This window comes from Lipophrys pholis (assembly GCF_963383615.2).
Source record: "Lipophrys pholis genome assembly, contig: SCAFFOLD_46, whole genome shotgun sequence".
In the NCBI taxonomy this organism is placed as follows: Eukaryota; Metazoa; Chordata; class Actinopteri; order Blenniiformes; family Blenniidae; genus Lipophrys; species Lipophrys pholis.
The window spans coordinates 132,935-145,730 of NW_028292308.1; positions in this window are offsets into that span (position 1 = coordinate 132,935).

The following is a 12,796-nucleotide window of genomic DNA, read 5'->3' on the forward strand; positions in this document are numbered from 1 at the left end:
CTACGTCCACTTCCTGATCCCGACATCCTGACATCAGGAGGAAAACTACGTCCACTTCCTGATCCCCACATCCTGACATCAGGAGGAAAACTACGTCCACTTCCTGAACCCCACATCCTGACATCAGGAGGAAAACTACGTCCACTTCCTGATCCTGACATCCTGGCATCAGGAGGAAAACTACGTCCACTTCCTGATCGCCACATCCTGACATCAGGAGGAAAACTACGTCCACTTCCTGATCCCCACATCCTGACATCAGGAGGAAAACTACGTCCACTTCCTGAACCCCACATCCTGACATCAGGAGGAAAACTACGTCCACTTCCTGATCCCGACATCCTGGCATCAGGAGGAAAACTACGTCCACTTCCCGATCCCCACATCCTGACATCAGGAGGAAAAACTACGTCCACTTCCTGATCCCCACATCCTGACATCAGGAGGAAAACTACGTCCACTTCCTGAACCCCACATCCTGACATCAGGAGGAAAACTACGTCCACTTCCTGAACCCCACATCCTGACATCAGGAGGAAAACTACGTCCACTTCCTGATCCTGACATCAGGAGGAAAACTACGTCCACTTCCTGAACCCCACATCCTGACATCAGGAGGAAAACTACGTCCACTTCCTGATCCCCACATCCTGACATCAGGAGGAAAACTACGTCCACTTCCTGAACCCGATATCCTGGCATCAGGAGGAAAACTACGTCCACTTCCTGATCCTGACATCAGGAGGAAAACTACGTCCACTTCCTGATCCTGACATCCTGACATCAGGAGGAAAACTACGTCCACTTCCTGATCCCGATATCCTGACATCAGGAGGAAATCTACGTCCACTTCCTGAACCCCACATCCTGACATCAGGAGGAAAACTACGTCCACTTCCTGAACCCCACATCCTGACATCAGGAGGAAAACTACGTCCACTTCCTGATCCCGACATCCTGACATCAGGAGGAAAACTACGTCCACTTCCTGAACCCCACATCCTGACATCAGGAGGAAAACTACGTCCACTTCCTGATCCCGACATCTTGACATCAGGAGGAAAACTACGTCCACTTCCTGATCCCCACATCCTGACATCAGGAGGAAAACTACGTCCACTTCCTGATCATGACATCAGGAGGAAAACTACGTCCACTTCCTGATCCCCACATCCTGACATAAGGAGGAAAACTACGTCCACTTCCTGATCCCCACATCCTGACATCAGGAGGAAAACTACGTCCACTTCCTGATCCCCACATCCTGACATCAGGAGGAAAACTACGTCCACTTCCTGATCCCGACATCCTGACATCAGGAGGAAAACTACGTCCACTTCCTGATCCTGACATCAGGAGGAAAACTACGTCCACTTCCTGATCATGACATCAGGAGGAAAACTACGTCCACTTCCTGATCCCCACATCCTGACATCAGGAGGAAAACTACGTCCACTTCCTGAACCCCACATCCTGACATCAGGAGGAAAACTACGTCCACTTCCTGATCCTGACATCCTGGCATCAGGAGGAAAACTACGTCCACTTCCTGATCGCCACATCCTGACATCAGGAGGAAAACTACGTCCACTTCCTGATCCCCACATCCTGACATCAGGAGGAAAACTACGTCCACTTCCTGAGCCCCACATCCTGACATCAGGAGGAAAACTACGTCCACTTCCTGATCCCGACATCCTGGCATCAGGAGGAAAACTACGTCCACTTCCCGATCCCCACATCCTGACATCAGGAGGAAAAACTACGTCCACTTCCTGATCCCCACATCCTGACATCAGGAGGAAAACTACGTCCACTTCCTGAACCCCACATCCTGACATCAGGAGGAAAACTACGTCCACTTCCTGAACCCCACATCCTGACATCAGGAGGAAAACTACGTCCACTTCCTGATCCTGACATCAGGAGGAAAACTACGTCCACTTCCTGATCCCCACATCCTGACATCAGGAGGAAAACTACGTCCACTTCCTGATCCCCACATCCTGACATCAGGAGGAAAACTACGTCCACTTCCTGATCCCCACATCCTGACATCAGGAGGAAAACTACGTCCACTTCCTGATCCCCACATCCTGACATCAGGAGGAAAACTACGTCCACTTCCTGATCCCGACATCAGGAGGAAAACTACGTCCACTTCCTGATCCCCACATCCTGACATCAGGAGGAAAACTACGTCCACTTCCTGATCCCAACATCCTGACATCAGGAGGAAAACTACGTCCACTTCCTGATCCTGACATCCTGACATCAGGAGGAAAACTACGTCCACTTCCTGATCCCGACATCCTGACATCAGGAGGAAAACTACGTCCACTTCCTGATCCTGACATCAGGAGGAAAACTACGTCCACTTCCTGAACCCCACATCCTGACATCAGGAGGAAAACTACGTCCACTTCCTGATCCCCACATCCTGACATCAGGAGGAAAACTACGTCCACTTCCTGATCCCAACATCCTGACATCAGGAGGAAAACTACGTCCACTTCCTGATCCCGACATCCTGACATCAGGAGGAAAACTACGTCCACTTCCTGATCCCCACATCCTGACATCAGGAGGAAAAACTACGTCCACTTCCTGATCCCGACATCCTGGCATCAGGAGGAAAACTACGTCCACTTCCTGATCCTGACATCCTGGCATCAGGAGGAAAACTACGTCCACTTCCTGATCCTGACATCAGGAGGAAAACTACGTCCACTTCCTGATCCCGACATCCTGACATCAGGAGGAAAACTACGTCCACTTCCTGATCCTGACATCCTGGCATCAGGAGGAAAACTACGTCCACTTCCTGATCCTGACATCAGGAGGAAAACTACGTCCACTTCCTGATCCTGACATCAGGAGGAAAACTACGTCCACTTCCTGATCCCGACATCCTGACATCAGGAGGAAAACTACGTCCACTTCCTGATCCTGACATCAGGAGGAAAACTACGTCCACTTCCTGATCCCGACATCCTGACATCAGGAGGAAAACTACGTCCACTTCCTGAACCCCACATCCTGACATCAGGAGGAAAACTACGTCCACTTCCTGATCCTGACATCAGGAGGAAAACTACGTCCACTTCCTGATCCCGACATCCTGACATCAGGAGGAAAACTACGTCCACTTCCTGATCCTGACATCAGGAGGAAAACTACGTCCACTTCCTGATCCTGACATCCTGACATCAGGAGGAAAACTACGTCCACTTCCTGATCCCGACATCCTGACATCAGGAGGAAAACTACGTCCACTTCCTGATCCTGACATCAGGAGGAAAACTACGTCCACTTCCTGATCCCCACATCCTGACATCAGGAGGAAAACTACGTCCACTTCCTGATCCCCACATCCTGACATCAGGAGGAAAAACTACGTCCACTTCCTGATCCCGACATCCTGGCATCAGGAGGAAAACTACGTCCACTTCCTGATCCTGACATCCTGGCATCAGGAGGAAAACTACGTCCACTTCCTGATCCCGACATCAGGAGGAAAACTACGTCCACTTCCTGATCCCCACATCCTGACATCAGGAGGAAAACTACGTCCACTTCCTGATCCCAACATCCTGACATCAGGAGGAAAACTACGTCCACTTCCTGATCCTGACATCCTGACATCAGGAGGAAAACTACGTCCACTTCCTGATCCCGACATCCTGACATCAGGAGGAAAACTACGTCCACTTCCTGATCCTGACATCAGGAGGAAAACTACGTCCACTTCCTGAACCCCACATCCTGACATCAGGAGGAAAACTACGTCCACTTCCTGAACCCCACATCCTGACATCAGGAGGAAAACTACGTCCACTTCCTGATCCCCACATCCTGACATCAGGAGGAAAAACTATGTCCACTTCCTGATCCCCACATCCTGACATCAGGAGGAAAACTACGTCCACTTCCTGAACCCCACATCCTGACATCAGGAGGAAAACTACGTCCACTTCCTGATCCCCACATCCTGACATCAGGAGGAAAACTACGTCCACTTCCTGATCCTGACATCCTGACATCAGGAGGAAAACTACGTCCACTTCCTGAACCCCACATCCTGACATCAGGAGGAAAAACTATGTCCACTTCCTGATCCCCACATCCTGACATCAGGAGGAAAACTACGTCCACTTCCTGAACCCCACATCCTGACATCAGGAGGAAAACTACGTCCACTTCCTGATCCTGACATCAGGAGGAAAACTACGTCCACTTCCTGATCCTGACATCCTGACATCAGGAGGAAAACTACGTCCACTTCCTGATCCCGACATCCTGACATCAGGAGGAAAACTACGTCCACTTCCTGATCCTGACATCAGGAGGAAAACTACGTCCACTTCCTGAACCCCACATCCTGACATCAGGAGGAAAACTACGTCCACTTCCTGATCCCCACATCCTGACATCAGGAGGAAAACTACGTCCACTTCCTGATCCCCACATCCTGACATCAGGAGGAAAACTACGTCCACTTCCTGATCCCCACATCCTGACATCAGGAGGAAAAACTATGTCCACTTCCTGATCCCCACATCCTGACATCAGGAGGAAAACTACGTCCACTTCCTTATCCCCACATCCTGACATCAGGAGGAAAACTACGTCCACTTCCTGATCCCGACATCCTGACATCAGGAGGAAAACTACGTCCACTTCCTGATCCCCACATCCTGACATCAGGAGGAAAACTACGTCCACTTCCTGATCCCGACATCCTGGCATCAGGAGGAAAACTACGTCCACTTCCTGATCCCCACATCCTGACATCAGGAGGAAAACTACGTCCACTTCCTGATCCCGACATCCTGACATCAGGAGGAAAACTACGTCCACTTCCTGATCCCCACATCCTGACATCAGGAGGAAAACTACGTCCACTTCCTGATCCCGACATCCTGGCATCAGGAGGAAAACTACGTCCACTTCCTGATCCCCACATCCTGACATCAGGAGGAAAACTACGTCCACTTCCTGATCCCGACATCCTGACATCAGGAGGAAAACTACGTCCACTTCCTGATCCCCACATCCTGACATCAGGAGGAAAACTACGTCCACTTCCTGATCCCGACATCCTGGCATCAGGAGGAAAACTACGTCCACTTCCTGATCCCCACATCCTGACATCAGGAGGAAAACTACGTCCACATCCTGATCCCGACATCCTGACATCAGGAGGAAAACTACGTCCACTTCCTGATCCTGACATCAGGAGGAAAACTACGTACACTTCCTGTTCCCCACATCCTGACATCAGGAGGAAAACTACGTCCACTTCCTGATCCTGACATCAGGAGGAAAACTACGTACACTTCCTGATCCTGACATCCTTACATCAGGAGGAAAACTACGTCCACTTCCTGATCCCGACATCCTGACATCAGGAGGAAAACTACGTCCACTTCCTGATCCTGACATCAGGAGGAAAACTACGTCCACTTCCTGATCCTCACATCCTGACATCAGGAGGAAAACTACGTCCACTTCCTGATCCCAACATCCTGACATCAGGAGGAAAACTACGTCCACTTCCTGATCCCGACATCCTGACATCAGGAGGAAAACTACGTCCACTTCCTGATCCCGACATCCTGACATCAGGAGGAAAACTACGTCCACTTCCTGAACCCCACATCCTGACATCAGGAGGAAAACTACGTCCACTTCCTGATCCTGACATCCTGACATCAGGAGGAAAACTACGTCCACTTCCTGAACCCCACATCCTGGCATCAGGAGGAAAACTACGTCCACTTCCTGACTTCCTGACATCAGGAGGAAAACTACGTCCACTTCCTGATCCTGACATCAGGAGAAAAACTACGTCCACTTCCTGATCCTGACATCCTGGCATCAGGAGGAAAACTACGTCCACTTCCTGAACCCCACATCCTGACATCAGGAGGAAAACTACGTCCACTTCCTGATCCCGACATCCTGACATCAGGAGGAAAACTACGTCCACTTCCTGATCCCCACATCCTGACATCAGGAGGAAAACTACGTCCACTTCCTGATCCCCACATCCTGACATCAGGAGGAAAAACTACGTCCACTTCCTGATCCCCACATCCTGACATCAGGAGGAAAAACTACGTCCACTTCCTGATCCCCACATCCTGACATCAGGAGGAAAACTACGTCCACTTCCTGATCCCCACATCCTGACATCAGGAGGAAAACTACGTCCACTTCCTGATCCCCACATCCTGACATCAGGAGGAAAAACTACGTCCACTTCCTGATCCTGACATCAGGAGGAAAACTACGTCCACTTCCTGATCCCCACATCCTGACATCAGGAGGAAAACTATGTCCACTTCCTGAACCCCACATCCTGACATCAGGAGGAAAACTACATCCACTTCCTGATCCTGACATCCTGGCATCAGGAGGAAAAACTACGTCCACTTCCTGATCCCCACATCCTGACATCAGGAGGAAAACTACGTCCACTTCCTGATCCCCACATCCTGACATCAGGAGGAAAACTACGTCCACTTCCTGATCCCCACATCCTGACATCAGGAGGAAAACTACGTCCACTTCCTGATCCTGACATCCTGACATCAGGAGGAAAACTACGTCCACTTCCTGATCCTCACATCCTGACATCAGGAGGAAAACTACGTCCACTTCCTGAACCCCACATCCTGACATCAGGAGGAAAACTACGTCCACTTCCTGATCCCCACATCCTGACATCAGGAGGAAAACTACGTCCACTTCCTGATCCCCACATCCTGACATCAGGAGGAAAACTACGTCCACTTCCTGATCCCGACATCCTGGCATCAGGAGGAAAACTACGTCCACTTCCTGATCCCCACATCCTGACATCAGGAGGAAAACTACGTCCACTTCCTGATCCCGACATCCTGACATCAGGAGGAAAACTACGTCCACTTCCTGATCCCCACATCCTGACATCAGGAGGAAAACTACGTCCACTTCCTGATCCCGACATCCTGGCATCAGGAGGAAAACTACGTCCACTTCCTGATCCCCACATCCTGACATCAGGAGGAAAACTACGTCCACTTCCTGATCCCGACATCCTGACATCAGGAGGAAAACTACGTCCACTTCCTGATCCCCACATCCTGACATCAGGAGGAAAACTACGTCCACTTCCTGATCCCGACATCCTGGCATCAGGAGGAAAACTACGTCCACTTCCTGATCCCCACATCCTGACATCAGGAGGAAAACTACGTCCACTTCCTGATCCCGACATCCTGACATCAGGAGGAAAACTACGTCCACTTCCTGATCCTGACATCAGGAGGAAAACTACGTACACTTCCTGTTCCCCACATCCTGACATCAGGAGGAAAACTACGTCCACTTCCTGATCCTGACATCAGGAGGAAAACTACGTACACTTCCTGTTCCCCACATCCTGACATCAGGAGGAAAACTACGTCCACTTCCTGATCCTGACATCAGGAGGAAAACTACGTCCACTTCCTGAACCCCACATCCTGACATCAGGAGGAAAACTACGTCCACTTCCTGATCCCGACATCCTGACATCAGGAAGAAAACTACGTCCACTTCCTGATCCCGACATCAGGAGGAAAACTACGTCCACTTCCTGATCCCGACATCCTGACATCAGGAGGAAAACTACGTCCACTTCCTGATCCTGACATCCTGACATCAGGAGGAAAACTACGTCCACTTCCTGTTCCCCACATCCTGACATCAGGAGGAAAACTACGTCCACTTCTTGATCCCGACATCCTGACATCAGGAGGAAAACTACGTCCACTTCCTGATCCTGACATCCTGACATCAGGAGGGAAACTACGTCCACTTCCGGATCCCCACATCCTGACATCAGGAGGAAAACTACGTCCACTTCTTGATCCCGACATCCTGACATCAGGAGGGAAACTACGTCCACTTCCTGATCCCCACATCCTGACATCAGGAGGAAAACTACGTCCACTTCCTGAACCCCACATCCTGACATCAGGAGGAAAACTACATCCACTTCCTGATCCTGACATCCTGGCATCAGGAGGAAAAACTACGTCCACTTCCTGATCCCCACATCCTGACATCAGGAGGAAAAACTACGTCCACTTCCTGATCCCCACATCCTGACATCAGGAGGAAAACTACGTCCACTTCCTGATCCCCACATCCTGACATCAGGAGGAAAACTACGTCCACTTCCTGATCCCCACATCCTGACATCAGGAGGAAAACTACGTCCACTTCCTGATCCTGACATCCTGACATCAGGAGGAAAACTACGTCCACTTCCTGATCCTCACATCCTGACATCAGGAGGAAAACTACGTCCACTTCCTGAACCCCACATCCTGACATCAGGAGGAAAACTACGTCCACTTCCTGATCCCCACATCCTGACATCAGGAGGAAAACTACGTCCACTTCCTGATCCTGACATCCTGGCATCAGGAGGAAAAACTACGTCCACTTCCTGATCCCCACATCCTGACATCAGGAGGAAAAACTACGTCCACTTCCTGATCCCCACATCCTGACATCAGGAGGAAAACTACGTCCACTTCCTGATCCCCACATCCTGACATCAGGAGGAAAACTACGTCCACTTCCTGATCCTGACATCCTGACATCAGGAGGAAAACTACGTCCACTTCCTGATCCTCACATCCTGACATCAGGAGGAAAACTACGTCCACTTCCTGAACCCCACATCCTGACATCAGGAGGAAAACTACGTCCACTTCCTGATCCCCACATCCTGACATCAGGAGGAAAACTACGTCCACTTCCTGATCCCCACATCCTGACATCAGGAGGAAAACTACGTCCACTTCCTGATCCTGACATCCTGACATCAGGAGGAAAACTACGTCCACTTCCTGATCCCGACATCCTGACATCAGAAGGAAAACTACGTCCACTGGAGTCCCAACCACTCAGAGCTCTTCTTTTAGATTCCCTCTCAACTCTGGAGTTCGTCCCAAACAAATGATGTGTCCCAGGTTGCTGAGCTCAAGGTTCAGGATGAGCACACAGGTCTGAGGCGTTCACACACATACTACTGGCAGGGACAGGGACAGGGACAGGGACAGGGACAGGGACAGGGACAGGGACAGGGTCAGCTGGTAATCACTGGATTGGAATGGTGTCACTTTGTCTCTGACACATTTAGAACAGTAACTGTAGAGTGAGAGGCCTGATGAATCGTTCATTTACCAGATGGAATCTAAACTGGACAAGTTTTACTTCAACACCATTAATGTGTTTATTTCAATGCAGTAATGATCAGATTAAAATGTATAAATGTCCTTTTGTCACTTTGTGTTTTGAACATTAAATCTCAAGTTGTGTGAATCACTGTAAATAGTGTAAATAGTGTAAATAGTGTAAATAGTGTAAATAGTGTAAATAGTGTAAACAGTGTAAATAGTGTGTAACACGTCAGTGAGCTGCTCCTTCCTGCCCACAGCCACCCTGAAGCAGAACATTAGAGCTCATCAATCAGAGGCATTCTGGGGCTTCGTCTCCTCTAGTCTGAGCTCTGGTCCAGATATGAGGCGGGATGCAGGTGGAGCAATGGACCCCCAGAAGATCCAGAACCCTCAGAGGGGAACCCTCAGAGGGGGATTTCATCCAGTGCAGCTGTGAAACCAAAAAATAAAATTAGATCATACAATAAAATACATTACTATATAAATAAGGTCGAACTATAAAATAACTCAATGTTATAAACGTTTTAATATTAATTTTTTTCTAATAATTTCATTACTTTATTTTTTAAATGTAAAATTAAATTGAAAGCGTCTTGTTTTCATTTCCACTGCTGAGCACGGTAGTTTAATTACTGAGCTCCTGTGACATTATTTCCTTGTGGATCAACACATCGTGTGAGTCCAGGTACAAGTATACAGTATATGTATCCGTCATTGATTTGATCTCTAGATGGTATAAGTACACACTGGTGCTGCAACGCATCCTGCAACTGTATTATTAGTTATATTTGATCTTATATGACAAACTTATGCAATTTACCATCTTAGATATTTACCAGTGGGTGGAGGAGCCACATGATGGAGGTCTGCAGGAGCAGCTTCAGCCTGGAGAGCTGGGAGAGGACAAGCTGCTGATTCTGAGTCCTCTGGAGGACAGAATCCCTCTAGGTGGTGCAATAGAGTCATTCCAGGGAAAGAGACATGGAACAATAGAGTCCTTCCAGGGAAGGAGACATGGAACAATAGAGTCATTCCAGGGAAAGAGACATGGAACAATAGAGTCCTTCCAGGGAAAGAGACATGGAACAATAGAGTCATTCCAGGGAAAGAGACATGGAACAGTTCCACTTCTAAGGCGACTGATAGTGGATCCGCTGACAGAACCCTCCTGGTGAAGTACCGGCTGTATACAAAGTACTCCCTGGCTCTATGCAGAGTTTCAGACCCTCATCTCTTCTACCAGCTTGGATCCACTGCCTCCTTTAGCCCGGGTCTGTAGGGAAAGCATGGTAAGGTATGGGGTATGGTTGTTTCCTTGTCCCACAAGAACAGGAACACAACAAAAACAACGGCGTGGAGACTGAGACATTATCGTCACCGTCCAACGCTAAAGCCAGAGCCACCGGACGTAGATGAGCTCCACGTCCGGTTTAAAACGCGGAAGTGTGAAAAAGGTCCATACCTCCAGGTGTGTAACGAGCCGGACACTGTGGGGGTCCATACCTCCAGGTGTATAACGAGCCGGACACTGTGGGGGTCCTCTGTGGGGATCCATACCTCCAGGTGTATAACGAGCCGGACACTGTGGGGGTCCATACCTCCAGGTGTGTAACGAGCCAGACACTGTGGGGGTCCATACCTCCAGGTGTGTAACGAGCCGGACACTGTGGGGGTCCTCTGTGGGGATCCATACCTCCAGGTGTATAACGAGCCGGACACTGTGGGGGTCCATACCTCCAGGTGTGTAACGAGCCAGACACTGTGGGGGTCCATACCTCCAGGTGTGTAACGAGCCGGACACTGTGGGGGTCCTCTGTGGGGATCCATACCTCCAGGTGTATAACGAGCCGGACACTGTGGGGGTCCATACCTCCAGGTGTGTAACGAGCCAGACACTGTGGGGGTCCATACCTCCAGGTGTATAACGAGCCGGACACTGTGGGGGTCCATACCTCCAGGTGTATAACGAGCCGGACACTGTGGGGGTCCTCTGTGGGGATCCATACCTCCAGGTGTATAACGAGCCGGACACTGTGGGGGTCCATACCTCCAGGTGTATAACGAGCCGGACACTGTGGGGGTCCATACCTCCAGGTGTGTAACGAGCCAGACACTGTGGGGGTCCACTGTGGGGGTCCATACCTCCAGGTGTATAACGAGCCGGACACTGTGGGGGTCCATACCTCCAGGTGTGTAACGAGCCAGACACTGTGGGGGTCCACTGTGGGGGTCCATACCTCCAGGTGTATAACGAGCCGGACACTGTGGGGGTCCATACCTCCAGGTGTGTAACGAGCCGGACACTGTGGGGGTCCATACCTCCAGGTGTGTAACGAGCCCGACACTGTGGGGGTCCATACCTCCAGGTGTGTAACGAGCCGGACACTGTGGGGGTCCTCTGTGGGGGTCCATACCTCCAGGTGTGTAACGAGCCGGACACTGTGGGGGTCCTCTGTGGGGGTCCATACCTCCAGGTGTGTAACGAGCCGGACACTGTGGGGGTCCATACGGGGACGAGCACACAGATGTCCACCTGCGAGGAAACATAGAGGAAGATGGATTCTATTGGCTGTGGGTCATGTGACTGATGGACGGAGCGCTTTAAGCATCAGAGTGTCCAGACCACCAAGGTCTGTCCTTCCAGACGGCCGCAGAGGATCGTTCCACTGTAAAACACCACTGTCCGAGACACTCCTTCAACTGAGAACAGCTACTTTTTCATCCCTACAGGAGATGATGCCGTTTGAAGTTTCAGGTGCTGAACAACTTGTACTATTAGCCTCAGAACCTACAAAGTACTGGTTGGACCCGGGCCATGTTGGAGTCCCCCCACCTGGATGTCCAGCGCTCCATGCTCTCTGCGGTGGTGACCAGTCACTCCTTTGATCTCAGCCCATATCATTCTGTTATTCCCACCTTCCCTCGCTACGACTGACAGAAAGAAGTCGGCCTTCACGTTCCACAGGGTTCTCACCACTTTGGTTCTGAGCTTAGAACGACCCCATCATGTGTAGATTTGGTTTAATTTACTACTTTTAGGACCTGGTCTCTCTCCTGATCAGATTTATTGATCCACGTAATCATCAACAGCAAAATGGTCCAGACAATGATCCAGAGGATCTAGAACTGATTGATTATCATTTGTGACAAGGTGTGTAATAATCAATAGTGACGGTGTAAAGCTGCACCACCCGGAGCTCTGGACGCTCTGGACCTGGAGACTGACCACCTCCTCCTTGTCCTCCACCCACCTCCTCCACCACCTTCTCCTTAACTCCAGAAGTGTTTGTGTGGCGGCCACTAAGCTAAGGAAAGGAGCCTCATTGCTTCCTTTAGAACCTCCTTTAGCCTAGGAACCACTGATGCTTCCTTTAGAACCTCCTTTAGCCTAGGAACCACTGATGGTTCCTTTAGAACCTCCTTTAGCCTAGGAACAACTGATGCTTCCTTTAGAACCTCCTTTAGCTTAGGAACCACTGATGCTTCCTTTAGAACCTCCTTTAGCCTAGGAACCACTGATGCTACCCTAAGAACCTCCTTCAGCCTAGGAACCACTGATGCTTCCTTTAGAACCT